At 37.6% G+C, this 20,897-nt stretch overlaps 1 protein-coding gene across 10 annotated transcripts in view; it reads right to left on the reverse strand.

The window, feature by feature from the left end:
* The window catches only part of NCOA2 (nuclear receptor coactivator 2), a 272,322-nt gene that overhangs the window by 162,028 nt on the left and 89,397 nt on the right, over window positions 1-20,897 (reverse strand). For all 10 annotated transcript variants that reach the window (XM_060287026.1, XM_060287028.1, XM_030859594.2 and 7 more), the window contains exon 2: window positions 9,861-9,917. The gene's annotated coding sequence lies outside the window, so the exon portion shown is untranslated. The remainder of the gene's footprint in view (window positions 1-9,860; window positions 9,918-20,897) is intronic.

Genomic DNA, 20,897 nt, shown 5'->3' on the forward strand with positions numbered 1-20,897 from the left:
TTCTTAAAACTCCTTTATATTCTGATTTATAAAAATATTTCTACATTTTATTTTTAAAAGATGTGGTCAAGTCGTTACTAGAGGGCATATGAAAGAAAAAATTTTAAGAGACTACTAACAACCATGAGTTACGAATACAAATGAAGACTCAGAATAAAAATTTTAAGGGTAGATTTAATCAGTGCTTTAAGAAACAGCATGAATTATTAAAACACTGAAACCATATGTTACAGTATTAATTAAATTATTTTGTATTTGCTTAAAAAACAGCTTGAAAAGAGAAAAAGGAAACTGGCAGCTGCGAATAAAGTAAATTTGAGGTGGTAAGTAATTAAAACTTCTTTCTGTGTTCATCGTGAATACTGTTAATTATATCACAAAAACTCATAAGCACCTAAAAACACTAAGCACGGATCCTACTGGGAACCTGTGTAAAAAAAACTGGGAGAAATCTGAGAGGGAGGGTAGCCTAATTTTTAGACATTTTATAAAATGTAAATGCCACATCTGTTCATTTAGATTATGATTATCTAAAATATAATACAGTCAACATGAAATAGAAACTGTTCTTCAATATAAATTAAGCTTTTTGTAAAGTAATTGAAAGAATTCTCTAGTCACTCTTAGAAATATAATTTTTTCTAAATAACTGAAATTTGGTTTTGAATGGAACATCTTCTCTTTGTGTGAAAAGGTCATAGGATTTCTTAATATGGGAAGTCCAGGAAATTCCTTTTTTTTTTTTTTTTTTTTGCGGTACACGGGCCTCTCACTGTTGTGGCCTCTCCCGCTGCGGAGGCACAGGCTCCGGACGCGCAGGCTCAGCGGCCATGGCTCACGGGCCCAGCCGCTCCGCGGCATGTGGGATCCTCCCGGACCGGGGCACGAACCCGCGTCCCCTGCATCGGCAGGCGGACCCTCAACCACTGCGCCACCAGGGAAGCCCTAAGGTTATTTTTAAAGAGAAGAACATGAAAAAGTAAGTGAGGTAGCCCTTTCCCCATCCATTGAAACAGAATAACCCATGTTAATAAAACATCTAAATCCAAATCCCACTGAATGAATTATCTGTGTAACCTCATTTGAAGCCAGCTTAACGTAATTTCTGTGACCTGCATTTCCCTTTATTAATTAATGTCAGATAATCATTTCTGATATAGTATACAATTCAGCAACTTTGTGGGCCGCAGACCCCCAGTGGGAGCAAGGGGACAGCACGTACAACGCTAAGCCTTGTCATATTCTTTCCCATACTCAGAAGGTTGGTTCGAAACTTTATTTTGAAATTACTATCTCTTTGTTTTGTTTGGATGGTCCGTTTATTTGTTCTTTATTTTTTAAAAGAACAAACATTCACAGGCAAAAGACTACCAATGACACACTGGGTTTGATTTCCAATTCTGCCTCTAACTAGCTAGTTAAACTAGGTGCACATCACTGGGTAAGTCACTGGACTTCTCAGTGGCTTCTTTCCCCATCTCTAAAGCGAGATCATAACAGCAGCTACTAACTAGACTTCATCTGAGGGTTATGTGGATCATTATGGGAAGAGCTTAGAACACTACCTGGCTCATGATAAGAACAATATGTACACTAGCAATTATAAATGATCTTTCAGTTCCAAGAACTTTCTATTACATTAGTACTAGGATTAAAACAGGATCTGTGTTGATAATACTTGGTTCCACATTTATGTCTCTGTACTGAAACCCACATTGCTGACTGGCCTATAACTATGACATTTAATCAAATATAAGTAAACTGTACATTCAATTAAATAGATGACTAAAACATTTAAGCCTTAATTTGTGTTCATGTCCTACTTTCTACCTGTTTGGGGTCCCCTCATAATTATCAGTCTTTGGTAATATAGTAATGTTCTTTTAAATAAAACAAATTTATATATCTAATGACACACTGACACAGAAAAGCTACATGCCCATACATGGGCAGCAGTAACATTAAAAATATTCTATGAACAAAAAATGAAAAAAAAAAATGAAACAATGACATGTTGCTCTATATAATGAAAAAAATATTAATGACGTAGGATGAGTCTAACTCAATTTCCTTCATATTCCTGATTCTCATCTTTTGAGCACTTCTGACAAAATTCATTTTGTAGTATCTGATGGGACCAGTTAATCAAGTTTCCTTTTCTGAGATAAGAATCATTTTTCTCAACTAATATAGAAGGTGGCACAAAATGTCTTTGCAATTGTTACAAGATTCAATTAAAAGCAGATGAGTTGAAAGACACAAAGTTCTGTTTCACTACAGACATTATGGCTCAGGATATAAAATTTAAATGCTTTGAAAATAAAAAGTGGTTTAGTCTTGACTTCAATCAAAGAGAATTTAGACATGATCAAAACATACTTCAATTCCTGACACAAAGCATTTATCCAGAGTTCAAATGGATACAAAACATGTAAAGGCCAAGAACCATGTCTTGCCAAAAGTAATAGTAAATGTTTGTTTTTCCTTTTCTCTCTACCCCTCAAGGTAACCTACATTTATCACTACTTCAAAACACTGTGAAAACTTTACCTCATGAAACCTCATCGTAGTATATAAACAAATGATCAGGTATGTTATTTTCATAATCAGCCATTGAAATTTAGTAGGAAACGGGACCCTTAATCAACAGAGACCTCAGGAAAAGTAATGATGACAATAAAAAAGCACTGAAGTAGAAATACCATAAGCCAAAGATATCAAATTTATGGGAATAAACAGATAATACGTAAATGCCTCCTATTTTCTATCCCTAGGGTCAGGAACGGTCAAGAAGTAAGTAAGCTCCTTGGTGTGGCATTCCTGGGTCCTCAGGACTCGAGGACGGCCACCTCGAATATCCGTGGGGACTGCTGCTAGCACTGCAGGCAGCATTTGGCTCTGGGGCTGAACGGCTTTGATGACAGCCACTGTGCTGTGAAAGGTTTCGGAGAAAAAAAAATTAAAAGATGGGAAGCAGATAAATATAGTGAGCACACATTATGGTTTAAAGCAATAGGCACTGGCATTTAGTATATGCTAAAATCAAAATACATTTAAAAGATAACAGCACTGGGCTTCCCTGGTGGCACAGTGGTTGAGAGTCCGCCTGCCGATGCAGGGGACACGGGTTCGTGCCCTGGTCCGGGAAGATCCCACATGCTGCGGAGCGGCTGGGCCCGTGAGCCATGGCCGCTGAGCCTGCGCTCCGCAACGGGAGAAGCCACACAGTGAGAGGCCCGCGTACCGCAAAAAAAAAAAAAAAAAAAAAAAAAAACTAACAGCACTATGTTACAAAGGCTAAGATTTTATGTTTTCAAAAGACACTTTAAAGAGAAAGTTTGAACCAGATCTTGACATATAATATAAATATGTCAGTGAACGAGTTCAAAGAAGTAATAACTTACCTGTTAGACCATAAAGATTTTATGAAACGTTGGGAATATTTTGAAGCAGCATCAACAATAAACATCTAACTTCTACATTAGAGAAAAATGTTAATGTTCCAAAGCATCTAGCTTCAAAGAAAATCGAAAACCAAGATTCCACTGGGCTAATAAAACAAAGTCTACTATTGTATATAAATAAAACCCATAAAACCAACCTAGTTTGTCTAGCAGATGTTTTAAGTCAAGGGAATTTTCCATTTCCATTCCATTCAAATATAAGAGCATGAGTAACCACCAAATAGTTTTCAAAATACATTAGTTCAAAACTATCTTCTGTTTTCACACTCTATCTTATAACCTAGGAAACAGCTCATTTTCTGGACTGTAATAAAACCGCCACATCAAAGGCAGAATTAGAAATCTAGATCAAATCGTCTTCTCAGTGACAAAGAACTGAAAGAAACTGCGAAATAAACTGTTTCCTCCGGCCCCGGCTTTCTCTATTCTAACTTAAGCTACCAATTCAATAATTATGACACAGTTGTTTCTTCAAAGGTATTCTCTTATAGTTTAGGTAAAGACTTCAAAGTCTCAGTATTCATATAAGGCACTGGCAGGTCTTTTATAAGCTCTCGCACTCATCTGTCTGCTGAAGTTTACCCCAGCTCATCACACTCCTGCTTTTTCAGTCCTTTTCTCTTCTCAAGGAGGTACAGTAAAAACTGGGCTCCAATTCTGTGATGCTGACAGCGAACAGACTTCCGGTCCTCTAGCTGGAGACCACAAAATTTTAAATGTATGATTTCTGCTTATGAAATTCATGTAGCTGGCACCAGAAAGGTCAAAACTGTGGTTTAAAGAAAGCAAAGTCTTCAACTTAATCAATTCTAAATTAATTCAATATTTTTGAATACTTCCAAAAGTGGTGAAGGCAAACAAGTCTACAGACTGTGGCCCCACAATCTCAACCTTGCATGGAGACATGCACTTAAGAGATCCTCCAAAACTGGAATACATGCATCTCTAGTATATGGTTAAATTCCTACTTAGCCATTATTGAATGCTACATAGTTCTTCCTCTCCCTTGGATCTTTTTGGATGGGAAGGCAGAAGTGTAGCTGTGACTAGAACAAAAAATATATTTCCACTGATTGTAGACACCCATGAATCATTCATGAAGTAACAAAACAAGGCTTAGACAACCTAATGCATGAATTAGGTTAAAATCACAAGTTGCAACATTTACTGTTAAATTCTCTGGTTATGTCTTGTTTTTCTGAGTCTCAAGCTAGCAAGAGAAGTCTTCAGTGGAAATCTCTATATCTTAATGGCAAAGAATCACAGAAAAGAAGAAAAAAAAGGGAGGGAGGGAGGGAGGGAGGAAGGAAGGAAGGAAGGAAGGAAGGGAGGGAGGGAAGGAGGAAATGTAATTCATTTTATAGATATGGATAATTTATAAATAAATGTTTAATTTATCCCTTACATCTAGATGTTATGAACAGTGGAGAATGACATAAATGATCTGTGCTTCAAACATAAACTATGAGGTGTTTAATGAAAGCAGCCTGATTTTATTCGCTCTTTTCTCTTTAAAGGAAATTCTGGCAAGGTCAGCTGACTCAAATTCAACACCTGTCTAGAAAATAACATGTATCTGTCACTTTCTTCCAAAATGAAAGTGAAGGGCACAGCTAGAACACCTAATAACTGACCCCAAATCAAATGCCATGTATTTGTTACTACGGTGGCACAGATACGAAATTCTGCTTATCACAGACCTCCTCCCTAAAGCTAACAACGCTACTATCCAGGTAAGTAGAATATACAAGTTTGAAATGAAATCTAAAAGCAATAACAACAACAAAAAACAAGGCAGGAGAATGTACGTTTTATTAACAATCTGCAGCCCCTTCTCCCCACTCCCGGGCACGCACACACCTGTACTACAGCACAGAAGAGCACAGCTGAGAAGCCAGAGTCCACTTGTTTCTCAGAAGATTCTGGCTCCAGTGCCACTTCCTCTAAGACACGCTAACTCGAAAGATCTGCACAAGGTACAGACTGGCAATACTCTTAATTATAATTATTTCCAAAGAATACCAGCGATGCTGATAGGAGTCACACTTAGAATTTTTCAATTAAAAAAACACAGTGCTCTCACAGTGAAATCTCTCTACACTGAATCCCAATTTACGATCCAAGAAACATCCTTATGAATTATCTAAAAAAATGATGCTTGAGAACTGCTGTAATTCTAAATCTTGCAATTCTAGCATTTGGATGAGCCAAAGAAACCAGGTTCTGCCGTATTTCTGGTAAATCTTTTAGCAATGCACTACGCTTACATCACTTGGCCTGGCTGTGCCTATGGAAATCGCAATGCCGCTGTTCTACGTGGAGACTGCCTGGATTCTGGGACTGTCTCAACCTCACCTGGCACAACACACCTATCTCACGAGTTGTGTACCTGCCCAGGAGCACACTTTGGAAGCGCAGGTAACGCCATGCAAACAAAACATCTGCTTAGGAGGGACGGCTTTTGTTGCTGTTGCCTTGACCTCTACTCCCATGGATAGATTAAGGCTTTTAGTAGAAACAGACATGTAATTCAGAAAACAAGGCTCAGTTTTTTCTTTAAGAGAAAAATCAGAAAGCCAAAATTCAGCGTAAAAAGAACAAGCAAGGAAATATGGCGTTAAATTGGCACAGATACTCCTTTTCCAGTTTAACAATCTTTGGTAGTTATTCTTTATATTTCCCATAGCACTCAGAACAGACTAATACGAGATAAATAATTAATCTTCTGAAAGAACAGAGAGTCAAAAGGAAGGAGGATGGGTAAAGGGAAAGAGGGAAGAGAGAAAGGAGAGTTAATGGTGCTAAATGAATGTAGTTTTATGGGGAAAACTAAGCCAATGTGTTTACATGAATGTGTGCATAAAAAGAGGAAAATGGAAGAGTAAAAATGCTTTAAAAACTGTCCTGTCATACAGTTTCCAACTGTGGCTTTGTATTAATAACACCCACTGGAAGATAATTTCAACCCACCAGTAAGCCTATTTTGTCCTGAGTTCAGCAGTCCATTCTACATACAAGGAGCAGAGGGTTCCATCCAGGGGGGCTAGGATTAGGATCCTCGTCTGAATAGCTAAATGACTGAGGGCATTTTGTCAACTGTCAAAATATTTATTTTCCAAATCACAGTGCCTACCATGCTGACATCTGAAGGAAACAGCACAAAAATAGCAACACAACTAAATGCTGGCAGATTTCTGCCTAAAGCAAAAGAGATATAGTTAAATCTACTAAATTTTGTTTAGAAGAATACTGATTTTCAGGGGACACTGCTCACAATCTCAGATTTGTAGCTCAAATCAAGCTGCCCGTCTTCATGGGAATTTATACACTCTCAGTTAAATCAGACACCTAATCACAAATCTTCTCACATCTATGAACAAAGAGGGAATTCAAAATCCAACAACTATTCATTTGAAATGTACTTTCAATCATGCCATATCCAATATGGACATAATTTCTTTTATGTCTTGATATGTTTAATATAATGTTTAGTATTTAACAACAAAATGTATTAGTATCACAAGAAGTATATGATGCTTTATTGTACTTTGGAGAACTCTCTCTACATGTTAGTATTGAAGAGTTGAGCTCTACCCAGTATGTGTGAACAATTCTTCACTCACCCATGTCACCCTGTCCTCTCACCCCAGATATCTCTAACATAGAGAAAATGTACTTATAAATAAATCCAAAATATATATGAGTCCACAGTGAGTTCAGGTTTCCATGGCAAAGGGAAAATTACATTTCAAGGCTATACTGTCAAATAGATTTATCTAACACTTGCTCCTGTTTTGACTATCAATTCTGACAAAATTTTATTGGCCAACTTTAAAAATGCTTAAAATGTGAGACTGCAATGGAAACACTGATATAGCTGTAGATTAGGAAGCACAGTTCAGCCTGTTAAATAAATTTTGTCTTTTTAAATTCAAACTACAGAATTTCATTTCCCTATACTCAAACCTGGAATTTGCATTTACACTCACAGATAGAATCCCTAGGAAAGTGTGACGAAGCATACTTAATCATGTTTTCAAATCAAAATTTTAAGCTATATTCAACAACACTGCCTTCAAGAACATTTTGTCCACAATATTGTACATTTAAGATTCAAAATATTTCTATATAACATCTCCTACTCAGCCTTGAAAATAAACTAAACAAGGAAAGCTGAAATTATATTTGAACCAACCCTGCTCTACCTCAAAGCTATGTCACTTCGTTTCTTAAATAATTAAAATATTTCCCACAGAGACATAAATTATTACACCTTCCAAGATAAGGGTTCTAAGTAATTCTATAGTCACAATATTTCACACAACCTGTTCTCTGCAGGAAAAGTGATTCATCCAACAAACCACAGATGCCACTCACAACCTGAAGTTTCTAATATTGCAAGGGAGAAGGAATGCTGATTCATAGCATACCATGTTTATAACAAAAAAAGGAATCCAAATGGCTGTCTGCCATGTACCTGCCCCCCAAAAGTGAGTATGAAATTAAAGTGCCAAGGTAGAACTTTAAATTGTTTAGGTCATCATTAAATTTCAAATGAGTCATCATGTTTCAGTTTGAAATAAAGGTTAGCAGTTAAGACCTACTAATGAAATATAAGCAAAATAATATTTGATTTTAAAATTAATTTTTAAGTCCTCAAATATGAACATGATTTTCCTATACTACGTTTATTGCCACAAATATGCTCGTATGCAGGGCTATTTAGGCAGAAAATGGAGCTCAGGGGTTAAGATCAAAGTCTTCAGCGTGGCAAACTGCCACTTACTTGATATGACCTTGGGAAAGTCACTTAACCTCTCTCAGCTTCAATTTCCTTATCTGTTATTCTGAAGATAATGAAAAGCACTTATATAATGCCTGGCTCACAGTGAGGGAGCAATAAGTAGTAGCTGCTGTTATTAGTGTTATCGAAGGAGTCTCTGCAAATTGCATTTGTAAATTAGATGTGAATAAGAAATGGCTGTGTAATTCCTAAAATTTTACTTAAAAAAAAAGCCTAAAGTTCAGACTTAGTTCTTTTTATAAATGAAAAACCATGATGGTGGAAGGAGAAACCAATGCCTGAAGAAGGTGAAACAGATCAAAAAACAACACATACGAAAAACAAAAGACACGAACCCAACAGTAGCGACTAACATCCTGGAACACTTAAAGAAAACTGCCAAAGACAAAAGGAAATGGGTGGTTCCTTCGATAATGAATTCAAACATCAATACAGAGGGCAGAAAAATGACCCAAAATTCCCCCCAATCTACAAAAATAAAATAACCTAAGTAAATTACATTTTGTATGAAGTGACAGGTAGTGGGAAATTTTTAGTTTATTTGGCTTTCAGAGATTAAAACTGGACAACTAATGTCAAATATGTTGATACTTTGCTCTCCATAAGATAACACAAAACATTTCCAAATCGTAGCATGATGGAGTAAGGAGGTCAGAAGCTCCCACACTTGCTTCAGGTTTACCCGTCACTTGATCCTAAGAACCTACTACGGTGGTGAGAAAATAAATACAGAATTGGAAGCATTATCCTCTGAATTCTACCCTGATTAATCATACTTGAGTACATAAAATATGTAACACAGGTAATTTCTCTGAACATTTATGAGCGATATACTCGAAGTATCTGATATAAATTCATATTCAGAAATAAGTATAAGGAGCTATTTCTATTTTGTATTTACAGATGCAGAGTTCAATTACTCTGTATATAACTAAATTCTTACTATGTATTACCCAATAATTACGGTAACAAACGCTTATTCAGTCTTTCCCATACAATAAACACTATCCTAAGGGCTATGGATACTGTTTTCAATAAGAGAAAAATGGCCCCAATGTTCATGGAGCTTATATTCTAGTAGGGGAAACTAAAAATAAGAATACATCACATGATCATAAACATTATGATAAAAATAAATCAGGGTTGTGTGATAAGGAGTGATTGAGAAGCTATTTCAGACTGGTTGGACCAGAAAGGCCTGCTCATTAAATCTACCCACATAAGACTGAAATTTGATGCCAAAATCTATAGCAAGCAATTTTTAATTTACATATAAAAATAAATGCAAACATTTTGCTAGGCTATGAAATGATAATTCACCTCATCCAATGGGTAAATGTAAACTCTTCCCAAATACACACAGTAAACACTGATAAACAGATATGGTCATTTTACCTCCAAATACCATTTCCAATACATTCATAGTGAGTTTTCATAATAAAACAAATGTAGACAAATATACAACACTTTTAAAATTTATATTCATTTTACTTACGTATTATTTTGCTAAACTATAAATAGTATAATTTTAAATGTTTGATTTTACTTAAAAATCAAAATATACCAACAGAAAAGCTTACTTTTAAACTCACCTGTGCCTGTACACAGTGCAGAAGATCTATAAAGTTGTAGCCAAATCCAAGAGAAATCTGCAATATAAAGAAACAAACAAATATGAATAAAAAATGCAGAATCCTGTTAGACTCATTAGAGTGGATGTGATTTTTTACAACCAATATACAAATAATACTCATTAATAACATCTCTCCATTAAATTGCATGGTAAATCGAGAAGACGACCTGCTACCTTACTTCTATTTGTAGAAACTAATGTAAGACACATAAGGCTACATTTCAGTGTGAATTATGAGGTGTCTACCCAACAAATTTTGAGTGCCTGCCGTAACACTTATTACACTTCCTGGTAGCTGCCTGTCTAATCACTAGCACTGAAAGCTGAATAAAAGCAGAGGACGCCTGAGCTACCCATTTCCACACTGCACTCCTAGCCCAATGCCCAGCCCATAGTAACACAGTACACAGGAAATGTTTGCTGAATGAATGAATGAATGAATGAACAAGTTAATTAATTAATTAAGTTCACATACTGATCTTAATTTGCTGTGATTTATAGTTTGCCTATATGGAATAGAAAGGCTTGAAATTATTGAAATAAAAACCTATGTCACGATTGCTTAAACAAAGACGTTTAAAAGTGAATAATTCATCTCAAAAAAAAAATCTTGTGTAAAATGATGTAAAAATGATGCTATAGGGAATTCCCTGGCAGTCCAGTGGTTAGGGCTTGCTGCTCTCACTGCCAGGGGCCCGGGTTTGACCACGGGTCAGGGAACTAGGATCCTGCAAGTCACGTGGTACGGCCAAAAAAAAAAAATGATGCTATATATGACAATTTGCATGAGTAAGAGTGGATAAGAAAAGGAAGAACTGAACATTTTCAATAATGAGGGCAACCAAGATTCATCTGGGTGTGTATCTTTGAGAACAAAGAACTTAGCCATGAAGGACTGTGCAGCACTTTCTCTGATCCACACAAGGATCACTTCCACTGTACCAAAGAAGTTTATTTATTTCCAAGATGCACAGTCAGTAATACGAACACAACCAATATGTGCCTATCATATTTTATGTGGATTAATGTTTACCACTCTTGTGTATATTATGGACCTAAGAAAAACTGCCTGACTGCTACTAGTAGTAGTATGTCTTTATTTTAACTAATATGTACTACTAGATTTAATCAGCTTCAAGGAATGTTTTTACAACTGCATTTTTTTCCTTCAGGTGACACCAATCAGTAATAATTCATACTTTGATTCATTATCAGACTTAAGAGTATTAACTTTCTGATGCGCCCTTTACTCTTTAGAATAATAAATAGAACCTAATAGTAGAAAAAAGCTAATGTTAATTTAATAACCCAAACTGCCATTTTTTCTAGGGCACCAGCAACATCTGATTTCATAAAGGGGAAAGAAATGGGAAAAAAATGCATTTTGGTTTTTGCCAGGACCTGATCAATCTGGAGACCATCACAGGTAAAGAAATGCAGCTAGGGTATTAGGCAGAGATGATTCATGAAAAACAAAAGGAAATCTGTATGCAGATAAGAGGTTATCGCAGTAAATAAAACAAATGGGTTCTCCTCAAGTGGCAGCCTGTGAGTGGTGAGCAGTAAACTGTTACGTAACAGGGGTCATCCATTCTTTCCAGCACTGCCGGCCTACTTAAGCCCATTCTAATTCTATACCAACAACTAATGTGCTCGAGGACATCACACTATGCAACAGTCAACAGTTAAAACTTGTGATGTGAGTGTGAATGATGATATTAAACAATTATTGCTTGATCTATACCACTCAGAAGGTTTTTATGAATGTGCTAATATAATGAGGAAAAAGTGCTAATGAATCCAAACTAAAGTAAGATACATATGGACATGAAGATAGAAGATGTGAATCATTTCCACAGTATAGTATGATACCTCGGTGTAACATTTTAAACCAGAAGAATTAACAAAATACTTATAAACATAGAATTATAAAATGTTTTCTAAGTCACTAAAGGAAAAAAATAGCTATTTAAAGCAGAAGTACGGGCACTGACCACCTATAATAAATCGGCATCCCCCTTCTCATCTACGAGTCCAGATAGCTTTCAGGAAGCTACTTTAGGAGTTTCAAGAGATGGAGAGGGGAAGACCGCCCTGGGCCTTCTGTCACCGGCAGACTGACAGAAGGAAAGACAGGAACACTGCAAGAAAAGGCAGGGATACACGCATGTCGTCCTTTTCTCTCTTACTACCACTACTATTTCCAATGTATAAACTAAAGAGATACACCTCCTCTCCATGAAGAGGGCCACCTGGAGCAGTTGAGAGAATCTAGGGTTAAGACCATTGAACAGGTGAGGTTTCAAAACCTGGCTTTCTCATGTGAATACTGCTGCTGTTAATATTGTTCCATCACTAGCAGCTGCTTAGGTGTGTGACCTAGGAAATGTTATTGTGGACTCAACTATAAAATGAGGATGATGATGTCCTCTTCGCAGCACCTTGGAAGTATCAAATGAGATAATTACATAAAGCACTTGGTACATGGTAGGCATTACACATAATTATGATTATGGCAAGTGTGATCCTGCTAAATGCTGCTAGCTGAGACAGGTAACTCAATAAAGTGACAGGTAATGTCAGGCCTACCCTACCCGAAGTAAAACTGATTTTCCCTGAGATGTCTTAATAGTGTCATCTGCCCATAACCACCCAGACGATGTATAAACAATGAGCCTGCTGGGAAAGTTTTGAATGGGGACCACTTTAAGACTACACCAAAAGCTGAAAGATACTACCCGACTTCAAATCTTACAATAAAGTTATAATAATCAAAGCAGTAGGGTACTGGCATAAGGATAAACGGAAGAGAACAGAGTCCAAAAACAGGCCCACACATCTATATCAATTCATATTCAACAAAGGTGGTAAAGTAATTCAATGAGGAAAGGGCAGTCTTTTCAATAAATGGTACCAAAAACTGATTATACATATGGGGGAGGGGGAAAGAACCTCAACCTTTACCTCGCACCTTGTATAAAAATTAACACAAAACAGATAGGATGATAGATCTAAAAGTAAGAACTAAAACTACAAAGCTCGTGGAAGAAAGCACTTGGAGAAAATTATTGTGGATTAGGCAAAAAAATTTTAGGTATGACACCTAAAGGCATAGAGGAAAAAAAAAATTTTAAAGACCATAAAAGAAAAAAACAAAATTGAATTCCTTTAAAATTAAAACTTTTGCTCTTCAAAAGAAATCATTTAACAAATGAAAACACAAGCTTAACACAACACTGTAAAGCAATTATACTCCAATAAAGACGTATTAAAAAAAAACAACAGAATAGAAAGCAAAAAGCCACAGACTGAAAGAAAATATTGGCAAAATAATTATCTGATAACATAGATGTATTTAGAAAATATAAAGAGCTAAATATCTAATAAAGGATGTATATAGAATATATAAAGGACTCTTACAATAACAAAACAGATAATTCAACTTTTTTTTTTTTTTTCTTCTTTGCAGTACGCGGGCTTCTCACTGTTGTGGCCTCTCCCGTTGCGGAGCGCAGGCTCAGCAGCCATGGCTCACGGGCCCAGCCGCTCTGCGGCATGTGGGATCTTCCCAGACCGGGGCACGAACCCATGTCCCCTGCATCCATCCGTAGGCGGACTCTCAACCACTGCGCCACCAGGGAAGCCCCGATAATTCAACTTTTTTAAATGAGCAAAATATGTGAAGACATCCAATGTACACAAAAAAGTACTGAACATTAGTCATTAGGAAAATGGAAATTAAAACCAAAACAAAATACCATAGCCTATCCAACAAAATATCTAAAGTGCTGCCAAGGATATGGAGAAACTAGAACCCTCACAACTCATCCTTTGCTGGTGGGAAAGTGCAATGGTACAGCCATTTTCCAGTTTGGAAGTTTTTCATTATATAACCCAACAATTTCACACCAAGGTGTGTTTTCATTCCTCTTGGGGACAGATGACCATACAAAGAGTTGTACTTGAATGTTCCTATCAGTTAGATCCAGAATAGCCAAAAACTGAAAACGATTCAAAAGTTTATCAATTGGAGAATGAATTTTTCAGAATGTGGTACATTCATACAATGAAATACCACTCAACAATAAAAAGGAATGGATTCCTGATGTATGCTACAACATGAAAGGGTCTCAAAAAACATCTTGCTAAAGAAAGAAGCCAGACACAAAGACAACATACTGCATGATTCCATTTATTTGAAATTTCCAGAAAAAGCAAAACTACAGAGACAGAAAACAGATCCAAAGTATCCTGGGTCAGGGAACACAAGGGGGGACTTGACCGAAAACGGACACATCTGGGGCGGATAGAATTATTCTAAAACTGGACTGTGGTGATGCTAAAGAAAGACGTATAAGAAACATGAGACACACAAAACTGTAAGAATTTACTAAAACTCTTCTTTTAATACACTTAAAATGGTATGCAAATTATACCTCAATTATTTTAATGGTTAAAATTTTTAAATCATTTTTTAAAATGTACTACCTCTGTGTCCCTGCTCTTTCTTCCTATGTGATAGCTAACTGTGTGAGTAAAGGGATCTAAGGACTAAAAGTAGTTCTAGTAGCAAATGGTGGTATGAGCATTTGTCAAGTAGAGCATCCACTAGCACAAGTTACACATCATTACTTTGAGGCAGAAAAAAAAGAGAAAGAAATCGGGATTGAGCCTACATCACTCATTAAAAAGATTGCTGGCAGCATTAAAGCTACAGGTTGTGATTTCTTTAAAAGCAGGAGAGGGACTTCCCTGGTGGCGCAGTGGCTGAGAATCTGCCTGCTAATGCAGGGGACACGGGTTCGAGCCCTGGTCTGGGAGGATCCCACATGCCACGGAGCAACTAGGCCCGTGAGCCACAACTACTGAGCCTGCGCATCTGGAGCCTGTGCTCCGCAACAAGAGAGGCCGCGATAGTGAGAGGCCTGCGCACCGCGATGAAGAGTGGCCCCCGCTTGCCGCAACTAGAGAAAGCCCTCACACAGAAACAAAGACCCAACACAGCAAAAATAAATAAATAAATTTTTTTTTAAAAAAGAATCCGCCTGCCAATGCAGGGGACACGGGTTCGAGCCCTGGTCCGGAAAGATGCCACATGCCGCAGAGCAACTAAGCCTGTGCACCACAACTACAGAGCCTGTGCACCACAACTACAGAGCCTGCACTCTAGAGCCCGCGAGCCACAACTACTGAGCCCATGTGCCACAACTACTGAAGCCCGCGCGCCTACAGCCTGTGCTCCACAACAAGAGAAGCCACCACAATGAGAAGCCCACGCACCTCAGTGAAGAGCAGCCCCCGCTCGCTGCAACTAGAGAAAGATTGCACCCAGCAACGAAGACCCAACACAGCCAAAAATAAAATAAATAAAATAAAAGCAGGAGAGAGTTAGGAAGAGATGTGCTCAATGTTTTATTTTATTTTATTATTATTTTTAATGAATAGTTATGAACAGAGCCAGAGGAAGGAAAGTAAGCCGGGAAGAAAATGAAGTGACATCTGTAATACTAGCTAAGAGAGTACTTTCTGACTAGTAGGATGAGGAGGGACCATATCTTGCTGTTTTGGTTTAACACAACCACGAATAACAACAATAACTATCATTCAATGAATGCTTATTTCATGAGAGCTCTGGGCAGAGGGCTTGAAACGTGTTACCTAATTTAATTTTCCTAACAACCTTATGAGGCAGGTACTGCCATTATCATCACTATTTTGTAGATTTAGAAACTTAACTGAAACGTGAAATACTTTGTCCAAGGTCACAGAGCTGATGTGGCAGCAAAGCCTGGATTTGAACACAGAGTCTGCCTGCTGAGTTCACGTATGCTCTTACCCACTAGGCTATTACGGAAAGTTTGATAATGTTATCACTGTCGCCAACTTGATTTGAAAAAGATGGCCCAAAATGTGATCAGCCTAAAAACCGCCTCCTTGAGTTTTTGGTGTAGTGCCAATAAGAGCAGCATATTCCCCAAATCACTCACCCCTGGCTGACACTTGTTAATAAATCATGACCTTATTTCTTCCTGACTCAAATGTAGCCTCACTATTTTCTCAAAGTTGTCACTCCAGTTAAAGGAAGTCATCAACAACAGTGTTGGTATGCAAATGAAAATATATTTGCAGACCGTAACAACTAACTTGATTTTTGATGGACAACAGAGTACATGGCACGTGCTACTGGAAACAGATGACTAGCCAAAGGGGAGCCATACGGCCACCATACACCATGTTCCAACAGAGGTCCTATTATTGGTCTTCTCTGTTATTTAGCCAGCGTCACCCCAGTCATCAAGCCAGTCAGACAGGTTGATAGAAATGAAGAGGACACATGGGAAAAGGAAGAAAAAAGCTAGAGGTACTGATCAAATTACTTGAGATTTTTCAACAGTCCCAGCCAAGCATATCTGAACATATACCCACTACAAGCGTAAACCCAAAATGTATGATTAATACAATAATTTATTTTTCCACTTTTTGCTTAAAAGCACAAAAACTCCCAAACAACTGAACATAAAACATACCCTTAACTCAGCATGTTTCAAATCATATAACATCAAGAGGAGAGCTATACCTTCAAAACTTAACTATAAGAACTACTTCAGATTACTGAACAGGACATGGTATTTAATATATATATAACATATATTTTATATAATATAAAATGTCCTAAAAAGTTTTAATGTAAAGAATGTGTACCACACATGCAAGGTAAAATTCTTTCCCTATTATTAAGTTAATGGTGCTAAAAATAACATCTAATCTACAGAAGAATAATTTATAAGTTAACTGATTAACTTCTATATATACTTCACACAAGCTTATGTTTTCTTTGTTTAAAGAGTTCAGACAATGACTCCTAACCAATGAAATTCTTTATACAAGGAATCTAAAACAATAAAACATATAACAAAAAAGACACTCACAGATATAGAGAACAAACTGGTGGTTACTGAGGGGGAGGAGGGAAGGGGAGAAGGGGCAAGATAGGGGTAAGGGACTCGGGCATATATCCAGAGAAAAACATGGTTTAAAAGGATACATGCACCCCAATGTTCATTGCCGCACTGTTTACAATAGCCAAGACATGGGAGCAACCTAAATGCCCATCGACAGATGAATGGATAAAGAAGGTGTGGTACATATATACAACGGAATACTACTCAGCCATAAAAAAGAACGAAATAATGCCATTTGCAGCAACATGGATGGACCTGGAGATTATTATACAAAGTGAAGTAAATCAGACAAAGACAAACATGACATCGCTTATATGCAGAATCTTAAAAAAAATGATACAAATGAACTTATTTACAAAACAGAAACAGACTCACAAACTTAGAGAACAAACTTATGGTTACCAGGAGGAAGGAGGGGGAGGAGGGATAGATTGGGAGTTTGTGATAGACATGCTACACTGCTACATTTAAAATAAAATGCCTGGGACTTCCCTGGTGGCGCAGTGGTTAAGAATCTGCCTGCCCATGCAAGGGACACAGGTTCGATCCCTGGTCCGGGAAGATCCCACATGCTGCAGAGCAACTAAAACTGTGAGCCACAACTACTGAGCCCGTGTGCTGCAACTACTGAAGCCCGCTCACCGAGAGCCCATGCTCCGCAACAAGAGAAGCCACCACAATGAGAAGCCCACGCACCACAACGAAGAGTAGCCCCCGCTCGCTGCAACCAGAGAAAGCCCGCGCGCAGCAATGAAGACCCAACGCAGCCAAAAATTTAAAAATAAATAAATAAAATTAAAAATAATACTTTAAAAAAATAAATTAAAAAAATAAAATGCCTTTCTATGAAAATAACAAGGGGGGGGGTAAGGGATTCAGAAGTATGAACTACTTACATATAAAATAAATAAGGATATACTGTACAGCACAGGGAATATAGCCAATATTTTAGAATAACTCCAAGTGGAGTGTAATCTTTAAATATTGTGAATCACTGTTATACACATGAAACTTAATATTGTAAATCAACTATACCTCAATTTTAAGCGTAGAGATTTAATTTATGACTTCATAACTTTTCATCCATACTAAATATAAAAAATTCATAAGCCATAATTAAAATAGATATATAGAAAAGGATATATCCTCTATTTAAAAACTAAGCTACAGGTAGGTCGACATACACAGTTGATATGTATGATATAATGACAACATCAATTTCACACATTCCATACAACCATTCCTTTCAATTCTGTCTCTCACCGACTATGATCAGAGCCAACACAGGAATGCAGCATCAAACAGTTACTCTCCAAAGTAATAAAAACAGTGACTCTCCAAAGAGTAATATTCTTGCACAGAGAAAGACCTAGAAGAAAAATTCACCTCACATGTAGTTGAATATACATGACTCCAATTTGGGAGAGGACTAAAGATACTAAATTTGAAGTCACTAACCTGAAGACGGCATTTAAATCCACAGATATGGTTTAAAGGACAAAGAGCTGGGAATCTGGAATTCAGACACCCTAAGGAACTCCTCCTTTGAAAAATTATGTAGGAAAGGAATTAGCAGAGGAGAATGAGAAGAAATTACCTAACAGACAGGAGGGAGAGCAGCACAGAATCTGAGAGAGCGAGTTCCCAGAAGGAGACAGTGGACAACACTGTTCAATACTCAGTAGTGAGAACTGCACAGTTTCCACTCGGGTTCGCAAGCAGAAATTGCCCATGACCTTCCTAAGGAGAGTTTCATCAGAATGATAAAGACGTAAAGCAGACTGGAGAAAGTTAGAGCGTTGACAAGTGAATAGGAAATAAGGATTTGGACACAGTGTGTGCAAACGATCACTATCATGATTACCTTATGCTAAAATTTCTCTTCCCCTCTAGGCTGTGAGCATCTTGAGGGCAAGGGGTAAGGTTTCCTCCACCTCTGAGTAAGAAGATAACCAGAGGCTGGACTAGTGACTTTTTTTTTTTTTTTTTGCGGTATGTGAGCCTCTCACTGTTGTGGCCTCTCCCGTTTGCAGAGCACAGGCTCCGGACATGCAGGCTCAGCGGCCATGGCTCACGGGCCCAGCTGCTCCGTGGCATGTGGGATCTTCCCGGACTGGGGCATGAACCCGTGTCCCCTGAATCAGCAGGCGGACTCTCAACAACTGCGCCACCAGGGAAGCCCTGGACTAGTGACTTTTAAACAACTCTCCTGCAGAAGCCCTGGGTCTTTAATCAGGGCGCTCAGCCCCAAAATTCACACAATAATAACCTCGAATAGAATTAGAAGGGAGAAAAGACACAATAATGTATTGGGCAGAAATTAATCTTCCTTAAACAAAAATAAAAGGCTCAGGGATGACTCCCACCATGACTAGAACATGCCAACCAGACAACCAACCAGTCCTCCCAAAATAAAAGGCTCCCAAAAACTATGAGTAGAATTTTAACTGTTTTCCTCCCAATAGCGTAGATCATTTTGCCTTGAATGTTCCCTATCATTCTCAGTGAAACAAGAACAGGTACTGAAGCCTACTGTATACACCAGAATAGTAGAAGATGCCCACTGATTATCAATTTATTTTTTACAATAAATCAGCTTGAGAGGAAACGTCTACCTTCCTTAATAAAATAAAATATATACCCTGCAAATATTAACAACAGAGAAAAAAAATCTACTCCGGGGGAGGGAATAAGACTGTGAACTCCTCTCAGAAACTCACCTTCTCCTTGGATTTTCCCCCTAATTGATGATGCAAGGACTACTCTGACTGCTACAAAATGAGCCGAGAAGCTTCCCCTCATATCCCCAAGTGCAACACAGACAAGGTGGTATACTACCTCAGGATTGCAGGGTAACAAAAAGAAGTGAATCAGAAGTAACATTAAAACTATATGATCTGTCTATAGTTTAACCCCCAATACCCAGCAGTACCCTCAAAAACCACGTCACAGGGACCAGCACAAACCTTCTGTCCACCAAAGCCCGTCTTCTGAGTTTGTTCCCTGAGAACCAGCCTCTCCCCAAAACGACTGTCACTGTCAATTCCCACCACGTCCAGGGAGGCCATGGCTTTCAACACTGTAGGACCACATTAAGATAATTATCATTTCAACATAATGAAGGGAATATTCTTTAAAACAAAACAAAAAAACCATATTCAGTATGAAGGAGGGTAGGAGAATGTCTTCTTTAAAAGGAAGGTGTTATATAATACCCATTTTATAGACAAGAAAAGGTAAGACAATTTGTCTAAAATCAAAGAATGTGCGACAGAGCTGGACATCAAACCAGTGGCTCCTGACTCCAGGTCATATGTTCCTATCACTCTGACTAGGCAGCTCTAATCCACTAGAGACAAAAAAAAGTAGCAAGCACCAAAACAATGGTATTTTTTTTTCAAACTGAAAACAGCTTATGTGTGTATAATATGTGTTTACAGCTATAATTTTATATCACACATATGTTTTTCCCCTTTCCTTTGAGTAAAATTCCAATTTTATGTGATATAATTAAGTGTAGCGATATTTTACAGAGTTCTGGAAAGAATATGGTATCCAAAAATGAGCGCCAGACTACTAGGAGAAAAGCACTGCAACTTAGAGCAAAATGGACAGCTTATCCTTGGAGTACCGTTAGTATTTGTCTCTCTGTCTGTATGACTTCAGAGTCAATCCATGGTTCCAACAGTCACTCAGGAGAAATATTATCAAAAAAGATACTTCATCAGAAATTTGATTCATTGTGTGGGCTGATAAAGAGTTTCCCATTTTGTTAAAAAACTTAAAATGCAATTTTTCATTTTGCTATGTGCCTGGGTTTTGACAAAAACATTGAGGAACAAATGAAGAAAACTGAATCCTGTGGCAATAGCACAATTTTGCCTCAAAATTTAGGTCTGGAAGAAGCTTGGAAATAATCTATTGTAATTACTCAGTTTTACAGATGGAAAACTGAGGCTCAAAGAGATTAGTGCCTCTCCTGACAATGGCAGTACTCCCTTCGACTAATGGAATTTCTATGAACCCAGAAACAA

The sequence above is a fragment of the Globicephala melas genome, chromosome 17 (assembly GCF_963455315.2).
Source record: "Globicephala melas chromosome 17, mGloMel1.2, whole genome shotgun sequence".
In the NCBI taxonomy this organism is placed as follows: domain Eukaryota; kingdom Metazoa; phylum Chordata; class Mammalia; order Artiodactyla; family Delphinidae; genus Globicephala; species Globicephala melas.